The sequence below is a fragment of the Athene noctua genome, chromosome 2 (genome assembly GCF_965140245.1).
Source record: "Athene noctua chromosome 2, bAthNoc1.hap1.1, whole genome shotgun sequence".
Lineage (NCBI taxonomy): Eukaryota > Metazoa > Chordata > Aves > Strigiformes > Strigidae > Athene > Athene noctua.
The window spans coordinates 104,259,044-104,268,050 of NC_134038.1; positions in this window are offsets into that span (position 1 = coordinate 104,259,044).

Here is a 9,007-nt window from a genome sequence, read left to right on the forward strand (position 1 = left end):
TCAAATACAATTTGGTTATTGGTTCATCTTTATGCTAGGCCTAATAATTAGCAAAACAAATGCAAAAAGCTCCACGTACTAAAAACTATGTAGAGCATTAAAATATAACCATTTTTGAAAAAGGACAAATGGTGAGATAGAAAATCATGCAAAGGGAATTGTTGTACAGATTAGTCTTTGACTAAGATCAAGGATATGAATGGTCTAGTGTTATAAGCTGATTTACTTAAAGTGGGCACTAATAAATACAAATTTTTTAGCTTCTAAAGTAAGAATGTATAAAAGTGTGGCAGAAAATATCATTAATGGTGACCACTAAAAGCTTTGTTAGTCTTTCAGTGTCAGAGATACTGTATCAGGGTAATCAAGAATTCTAATGAATTTTTCAGCAAGAGGAAGCTAGAGCAAGAGGAAATAAAGGTGTTGCAAAACTTAATTTGCAGTTTTAACAGTTTTCTCTTCATGGTAATTTGCTAAATCTTATATGCTTTTTAAAGAATGATTCAGTGCATCATATTTACAAGTTGTGTTCACCAAGGAACTCAGGAAGAGGAGAAATACTGAATGTATAACATTTACCAAACCAACAGAATAAGCTATTTTCAAACAAAACTCCCCACCCCCATCCTCGATTTTCCCAAGCAGTTTTATTCAAACTAGGACAGAAGGGGTCAAAGTGCTTATTACTTTGCAATTTCTATAAGCACACAAATCAGAAAGTGTAGCAAAGATCTGTGATCTTGCTAAATCAGAGACAAGTAAAAGCAAACACTTGTTTGAAGTCACTGCTTTATAAAAGACTCAGAATTACTCATTTTATAACCTTTATGAACATCGCCTGATTTGCCTCATCAGTGCTTCCAATACTAAATACAGTGAGATCTTAGTTATTCACAACCCAGTTAATCATCTCCATTAACAGGCCAGTTAAAGCTTAAGACATATGAAACCCTTCTGGCTTTTAATTCACTGTCTGTGAAACACACCAGATCCATATCTCGGAGTTATGGCTTGAGCAGCCCAGCAATACATCCATTAATATGCAGCTGCTTGATCCCTCCAGCTAACACTCCCCTTATGACACAGCTAATAGGTTTGGGGATATATTATAGTGTTGTAAGTTCTTACTCTGCAGTTAAACAGAGCTCAATGATGACAGTTTTGCACTGCTGCTGTTAAACCCCTCAAACTTGGTGTTTCATTCCAGCTTGTAGAGTCCCTCAGCTGCCGAGCTTGTTTCCTACACACATTTTAGCCAACTTCATTTTAATTCAGGTATGAATGTATTCAGAGAGCAGTGTTGATTGTAAGTCTCATTAAAAAGAGGTATAATTTATGCTGAAAGCAGGAGAGAAGTATATAGTCCGAGACGTGTTGCTAAACACAGAAATGACTAAGAAGACTGGTTAGCTTAGGGAGGGGTTGCCAGAAGCAAAGAGACTGACATCAACAAGGTCTGGAAATGACTTTAGACTGTACGTCATTATCTGTTTGAAGGCGTTATATTGCTATAGCAACCATGAAATTGCATGAGTATCTCACCTCTGACTACAGTGAAGGCTAGATGCATTAATGTAGCTTGCCTCTAATTAAGAAAGGATACTTTTTTCTATGGAAATACAGATTTAACCTGCTTGAACACTACTCCTCATACCAAGTTGATGGTGCAAGTAATAATTTATGTCATTCTGCTTTTCGCAAAAGGTCAGTTTTCTCCTACACTGAAACCAGTTTTGAGATTGGACTCAGTTTAGACTTGAGTGGGGAAGGAGCAATGTGTAATTTACCAAAAGTTAATGTCTCTTTAGCAATGCACAGATCATGAGGTTTTCCTATTATAGGCATCCTGTGGGTTTGACAAACTTTACTTCTTCCATGGGATTAGGACTCACTACAGACAAGAAATTTCTTAGAGCAGGAAGTGGGTATTGTGGTGATAAGCTGCTAAGATCTCAAACCATTAGATCCGGGGATCTAGAATCCAGCTTGGATTAAATATCAGTCATCCTTAAAAAAGAAATCAGTTTTTAAGTAAAACTTTCTCTGTGTAATTAAAATAACATTTTGTTCAGTTAAACCCACGATTAAAAAAACTAAAAAAGAGAAGAAAATAATACACCTTCAGTAATGATTAATTCCTGGCACTGATTTATTAACCCTGCAAACTGGGAATGAGAGAAGATAGAAATTCTTCTATAGCTTGCTGTAGGAATTGCCTGTTTCGCTGCAGTTTTTCTAGATTTTCTACATATTCCCCATCCACTCTTACTCTTCAGTGCTTGTGACTGAATGTCACCTGGAGTGATAACATCAAACTTTCTATTACAGTTCAGGTTTTGCCTGGTTGTTTCAAAATTCTGTTACTGTAGTCTCTCTTAGCAGTGTTTTCTGTAAGTTTTTGCTTGTTCATTTGCAAACGATAGCTAGAGTTCACCCTAAAGGTCCTGTACTTTGAGCAGTCCAAGAAAATTATGTGAACATTTTCTGCAGTGCGTTCTAAAAAGGTGTTTTTTCCTTTAAATCAGGTAATTAAGTTTGTACCTATTCAGGAATAAAAATTTAAAAAGAGAAAAATAGACTAAAGATCTGTTTGTATAAGATGACACATTATTCAGTGAAAAGAGAAGTGGTGGAAATCAGTTGTAGAACTTTGTTCTTTACCCGTTCTTGAGCAGTTAATTTTCTAACTTTTCTCCAAGAATATATGGTTTTGAGATCATTTAAGTCCTTGATCATTTCTCCATTTCTGGGTGACATTATTAACAGGGAAGACTTTTGTCCTATACAAAATTTTTGACCTATACAAAAATAATAATTCATGCTGTTTTCATTTCAGGGTTAGTATGGCAATCGTCTTGAATGACATTTGGTTGCAAATAATAACTTACTTAATTCTGTTTCTCTACAGAGTTAATTTTCCATCAGCCATATCCCTTAAGTATAATGCCAAAGGTTGATTTTTATCCAAGAAGTCTTATTAGACTGGATACTAGATTGCTGAAGAAACTGTCTCTCTTAAGCATTTAAGAATGCATCAAGAATGCTGGTACTAAAATACAGCTAGCCAAAAGCATAAGGCTTGAAGAACACAGTAAGGGTGAGAAAGTAGTGAGAGACTATGGAGATGGTGGAGGTTCTCAAATCTCAAATTCTTTTAGGAAAGCTAAGGGATGTACAAAACTGTTTTGTGTATTGAAAAATTACTTCATCTGCACCCTAAACCCCTTGGAAGGATGTATTTTCAAAATGTGGCCTTAGTAAACAAAGTTTTGAAGCAGGATTTAAAAATTTTTTTGAGAGAGAGTAACAAGAGACCAAATGCTCTTATTATTGAGTCTGGAATGTTTTGTTGGTAGAGAATAACTGTTCATTTTCTTGCTTTCTGTTCTATCTTCAGGCATTTTTCCAGGTTGGGTCTTTGTTTCCCAAGTGGGGTTGCTGAACACCAATTACTGAGGTCCTAATAACTGTATACAAAACCAGACTAAGCAAATATTTAGTTCCTGTGTCTTTGGATATGGAAATACTCTTGTCTTTGTATGTATCTGGTGCAAAATACTAATGATTACATTGTAATGTGCATTCTTGTGAATGTCTGGTGATATATCATTATTACTTGACATCAGCCCTATCTTTCTAAAAAAATGTATGATTTGTTTTTTATCTTTGATGGTCAACAAATTATTGAACCATTATGTTTTTCTTCCTGATGTAACTTCAGTTCTGACTGGAACATTGTCCCAAATATTACTACATTTGCAACAGTACTGCTTTCTAAAGCTTAACTATCCTGCTTCCAGACAGTAAGAAATATTAACTATGATGGTTTGGAAGAATGCTGATTGCTAAGATAAAGTGAGAAAAAATGAGAAGTTGCAACCAGGAATGACCTTCTATTGATACACAGTTTAAGTTTTTTCATAAGTGTTTTTTAACCAGACTTAAGATTCTGACTTTCAAAATCTAAAAAAATAAACCATTCCTATCATGTCCTTCATATCTATTCTCCCTGCCAGTGCCAACCTCAATTGGCAAGTTCAGCAGGTAACGTTCTCCCCAACTATCCATGAAAGTATGTGGGTCTTAGAGCACATAAATAAATAAGCTTAAGTCAGGGAGAAAAAAACCTTTTAAATGAGAGGTTCTCATAGATGACTGCTGATCCATTTCCTGTCAATTAATAATTTTTTGCTAGCATTTAATCTTATGGGAATATTGTCTAAATTTTTCTCAGAATCTCCTAGTAGATAAAGATAACAGTTGACTCACACCTCTAATTTTGTCTACTAATAAAGCTTCAGATTTCTCCTGAATTCATGAGTCATTTCTGTTTTCATTTTAAAAATTCAGCACTGCAACAGCACAGCACGGTCACAGACCTAGCAAGAATCATACAGGTTTCCTGGCACTCAGTTATCAGCTTGTCTACATCTGGTAAAATATTTCTGATGTATTTGACAGTGAAAAGACTTTTTCATGTATCTTTTAAATTAGGAGCCAAGAGATGTGGGATTCTAGTCTTACCCTCCATTGTTTGTTCCTGCCAATATTTGTGAGCAGTTTGTAGATCCCCTTTGGTGATCAACAGAACAGTGAAGTTGTGTTGTGCCATGCTGAGCTGGACTGGGAGCAGAATCCTGAGCACTGATGTCTGGGTGCTGGCTATGCCGCTGTCAAAGCCAAATCGATATACTCAGCAGTCCTTGCTGTAACCAGGTCTTTTTGCTACTAGAATAGACCCAGAATCTGGTCACCAAGTGTTCTCCAACTTCACAAATAGCTTTGCATTCCTTCAGCAAAATTAATTGTGTCCTGCTTTCTGGGAGGCAACATACAAATCACCAGCCACCTTCAGTCCAGTTACCTCCATTCATTTCTGAATAGGTTAGGTTCAAATTTAAGGGTCTACGCAAGAATGAAGATGCAAAAAAGAAATAAAAATAATTCTGTGCTAGTACATCATACAGTTTCTCTGCATGTTTCTGAGGAACCCTGAGGAACTGGACCTCAGTATAGGGCTGGTGTCTTAGCTTATTAATGCTGAAATGAAAGGGCACATAACATGAACAGAAAATACCAGAGAGTTTCAAGAATGGTATGTCCTGAAACAGAAAATACCTCTGTCACATGAATGTTAATGGGCAACTGTGTCTTACCATTTCAGTGGTGATTGCTGCTGCAGATTGCCAACCTTTAGCATCTCCATCTGATACTGTGGATCTATTGATTTGTTGCTCTTCACTGAATGCCATTTAGTTTGATGATATCTTTCGGGTAAGATGATACCTGTGCCTGAAGATAACACCCCCCAGCAGATTTGTACTGCTAACTCCTCTTTTTTGTACTCAGAACAAAGTAGCTGTCCTTTCTGGGGACCACCTTGCTTCTGTGGCACCTTACAACCCACTGGCAGGAGCAGATAATAGTACTGGAATTTGGAAGATGAGAATTCATTTCTGGTTTCTGAAACAGGACTAGTTTTTACAGATTACAAAACAGTGAATACTGCCACGTGGTAGTAATTTTTTCCTATGACAGTTCATGAAGTACTGTACCTAAAAGCTAGGGTGTATCAAATCTATTAATTTACTTTTATACTTCTGATAGTGAATGTTAGCTGCTGTTAAACTGTGTGGAGCTATCACAAGCCACAAAACAGGAAATGCAAGAGGAAGTACTGTCAACTTCCTTACTACTGTTAAAGTCTGAGAGGATGTTTAAATTTCTTGCCACTGCCATCATCACAAGTATTTCCTCTTCCTGAAATCAAGAGGGGTCACTAGTCAAAACTGAAATTAAAGAGATACTCTCCAGTTAAACTTGACCTCTGTCTTGCATTTGGTTAAATCAAAGTTCTAGATAACTTACGTATCCCAGAACTTCTGCAGTAGTAGTGCCAAAAATGCTTTCATCACACCTGCCCAACAAAACTGCCTGTTGGCAGTGGTGTTTAAAGGTGACCAAAAAATCAGGAGAAAGACGTCACTTCCTAACTTAAAGAGGATAAAATTAAGGAAAAATTGGGCATTTTAAATGAATGTCAGGAAAATGTCCATCATGGAACTGGATTATTCTGCCAAGAAAATACTGGAAATGATGGTACTAAGAATATATATATTTGATCTAAAGAAGAGTAGAAGATGGGAAAGGAAAAGCCTTCACTGGCTAGGAGATCTTTTCAGTTTAACTAACTAGGCATGGGATTAATTTTGTCACATTTGTGAATGTATTACAGGACAGAAAATGAAGAGCTCAATAAAATTTCAATTTTCACAAAAGATTAGAGTATCTCTTGAGGATCATTCTGTTGCAGTTTAGTTTTATAGAGAATGTTACTCCTTTTATAGCTATAGTTGAAGTCATCAGAAGTCCAGTCTATCATGCTTTTAGTTTTCAGAAGAACATATTTTCATGAGGAGCTGAATGCTTTATCTTTTAATTTTGCTAATGATCAAAGAACTGTGTAAATGTTACATTTTGAAGACTGGCTGTGGCTTTTTTAAAAATACTTTTTAAATTTCTAATTGAATCAACTCTCAAAAATGGATTGGCCTACAAACACACCAGAATTAGTTTGTTCTGTTAGCCTGTCTGAGAAAAAAATGCTTCTTAGCATTTGTAGGATTATCCTGGAGGTGAGATAAAAGGAGTTATGTTTAAGTGCACAAAAAATGTCATAAATTATACATACGCAGAAAACCTATGATAGAAAAAATATTCAATGCTGTGAAGTAAAGCACTCAGAAGTGCCAGAACTGAAGTTACCGATGCCCCATTTCCACTTGGATTTACACATTTTAGTGTGTTGTTAAAATTTGTGATCATATTTACAATATCTCTGCCTTATTTGGTGCACAAAATGAGCAGAGCCCACTTAGTGATCAGCTCTTCAAGGATTTCTTTCATTCTCACGGCTCAGTAGGTGGCCTGTACATTTGAGTGCAGTACCTCCAACAAGATAAGCACTACTGCTCTCTGCACATGTGGCTATGTGATTCTGCCCTCTCTTATGCTGACACTTGCTGGTATCTTATCCTGCAGGAGCCAAATCAAAGAGCTAAATCAGCAGGGAACAAGTATCTTTTACTTTGCAGGGTTTGTTTTTGATCTGTTGTGCTCTCTGTGGGACTTCATGATAACGAGGGTGGGCACAGGGGAGAATGTGGGATGTGGAGCACAAAGGTGTTTGTATATGGTTGAACTGACTTAAGTATATTTTAACTCTCATGGAATTGCATGTTGATCTGCTCCACACTATTTGTAACCTACTCTAAAATGGATCAATTTCTGTGGAGTCTTTCCTCCAGGAGTGAATTGGGAACAGAATCCAGTTCCTTTGGGTACTGTTCTGTTGCCATAAAGATGAGATCATCCTTTCTCTTCGGCCACACCATGTCTTAGTCATTGCAGTGTTTTTAACATATGAAGCTGGGATTTTCCAGACAGCCTTACCCTTGATGAATAATACTAGTTTGTTCTCTGGACATTGCTTTCCTGTGAGCAAGATGAAGAAGTGTTGTGAAAAGGTGATCACCATAAACTGTTGAGTCTGAAATGCAGTGTGTATTTGAACATTGCTACCAAAACCTGTAAATGCATAATTGGGTCTCAGCAGGTTCCTGTCCTGTTTTGTGCTGTTCTATCTTTGCCCTTTGCTTACTTTTCTGTATGCTTCTGCGTTGTCTTGTGTGAGAGAGTCACAGCTGTTACTGGGCACTACTGATAATAATGAAAGACACTGACAAGTTCTTCCAGAAGTAGTGGGATAGGTGGCTTATTACCACATTCATCCTCTGTATTTTACTTTGGGCTAAAACAACTTTAGACTTCTCTTGCATGTGAACTAGGACTAACTTTTGATCAGGCTGTAATTTTGTATGGCAAAAAGTTGCTGCTCTACTTCTTATCTTGACCTGCCTTTGGTTGAAATAAGTTTCAGTAGTTTAGAAGTAACTCATTATTTTAGATGTAGGCAGCTCATGTCTTATCACTGTATGTTTTTACTGTTGAATGCTTAAGCTCTCTGAACAATGTATAGAGAGATACTCAAAAATTAACAGAAACTCTTGTGATCAGGGCACCAAGGGTTGCCTAAACTTCTTCACTCTCTCCACATTGTTAATTTTCTGTTAGAATCAGACCTTTTCTGCAGAAGTATACCTGGAGCTGTTACCTTTTAACCCATTATCCTAGTGGGAAATACAGGTTTAATGCCTAACGTGTTTGTGCTCACAGACCTTAATTGCAAGACTAAGGATATTTGGAGTGCTGTTCTGAGTCCTTCCTATTGGAGCTATTTCAACAGGTGTGGATTCTTGTTCATGGCCTACAGAAGGAGATTCTTAGTCTTTAATTGCCCAAAGTGTCAATGGAAGCATAGCTGCCTACAGATATTTACCAGAGGCTCAGGGGAAATTAGAGGTTTATGAATTTTGGACATGGATACATAAATCCCTTTTGTCACTGTGTTTGAGATCTATTAGATTTAACTAGGTTGCTCTTCACAAACATCTCCTCTGAGTTCACTGTCCCTTTTATAGCTCCAACCTGTAGTCTAACTTGTTTACCGCCTTCAGAGTTGCTTTTATACATCCTACACAGACCAAGAATTTGCTATTTTCCTCTAACTTCTCGTTCATAGAGTTCACCACAATTTCAGTGCTTTATTATTCCTCCTCCCCAATCCTTTTGACTCATCTCACCCTTCTCCCTTCCCACCTTATGTCCTAGTGAGCGTACCAGTAAAAGAAGATACAGATGTAAGCCACTATTTTGACCCCTCACAGAATCACAAAATCATCAAGGTTGGAAAAGACCTTGAAGATCATCCAGTCCAACCATTAACCTAACACTAACAGTTCCCAACTGCACCATATCCCTCAGCGCTCTGTCAACCCGACTCTTAAACACCTCCAGGGATGGGGACTCCACCACCTCCCTGGGCAGCCCATTCCAACACCTAACAACCCCTTCTGTAAAGAAATGCTTCCTATTATCCAGTCTAAAC